The 837-nt window shown below is 46.6% G+C and overlaps 1 non-coding gene across 1 annotated transcript; it reads left to right on the top strand.

The window, feature by feature from the left end:
- The first annotated feature begins 469 nt into the window (after positions 1-469).
- trnal-uaa (transfer RNA leucine (anticodon UAA)) lies at positions 470-551 on the top strand. The gene has a single exon. It is a non-coding gene; the product is annotated as a tRNA-Leu (tRNA).
- Positions 552-837: the final 286 nt, after the last annotated feature.

Raw genomic sequence — 837 nt, 5'->3', positions numbered from 1 at the left:
CTTATTCTGCAAAACAGACGCAGTGATTGAAACTATGCTGCACCGTATGATGTGGACACGGCCTGCTCAGCTTTATGCATTTTCCCTGTAGTACGTTGTGTTTCGTGTTCCGTGTAAACGTGAAAGTTGTTCTGCTTCGGGCAACTGGTAAAATCATTGAGCAAAGCAAGATTCGAAATTTCAGACATGCCATGTTATTTTACCAAATTATAACCGAACAGAAATTCTGAGCACTGGCATATACATTAGTAGCTGAAAAGAGTCTGAGATGATAGACGCGGCTTACCACTGATTTTTGTCTGGATTGATGGGCTATCATTATCTGCTGCGAAATTGATATTGTAGCCGGGCATATCCCAGCAGCTGTGCGACTCGGAGAGGGATCATGGAACCTTTACATGTGACTTTGCATGTGCAGATACGCAGGAGGACAATTGGAAATGTAAGAAAATGAGCGACGTCCTCCGGTGGTAGTGTGGCCGAGCGGTCGAAGGCGCTGGGTTTAAGCTCCAGTCTCGAACGAGGCGTGGGTTCGAATCCCACCACTGCCCCTTCTGTCGGTACATTCGGTCGCTGCTGTTCCGCGTCATTTATGTTCAAAACAAAAAAAAGAATTGTGTTTGCTTCCTGGAGAATTAACTGTGGTGTGGGAGACTGCAGAATTTCTCATAGGGGTATGTGGTATCATAATCGTGTTCGCCTCCCGCACGGAAAATCCCAAGCAGCTCTCCTGCCGCTTTATCTTCCAGGCAAGTTGAGCTGTTACTGGAACCGAATAGAGGCTGTTATTTCATTGCTGTTGCGAGACAAAGTCCTGCGGTGACTCGATTCGTCTTT

This window comes from Chiloscyllium plagiosum, unplaced genomic scaffold (assembly GCF_037043375.1).
Source record: "Chiloscyllium plagiosum isolate Xiang-an unplaced genomic scaffold, Cpla_swu_hap1 HiC_scaffold_46, whole genome shotgun sequence".
NCBI classification, from domain to species: Eukaryota; Metazoa; Chordata; class Chondrichthyes; order Orectolobiformes; family Hemiscylliidae; genus Chiloscyllium; species Chiloscyllium plagiosum.
Note: the sequence above shows the minus strand (reverse complement) of the source record. Positions and strands in the feature narration are given on the sequence as shown.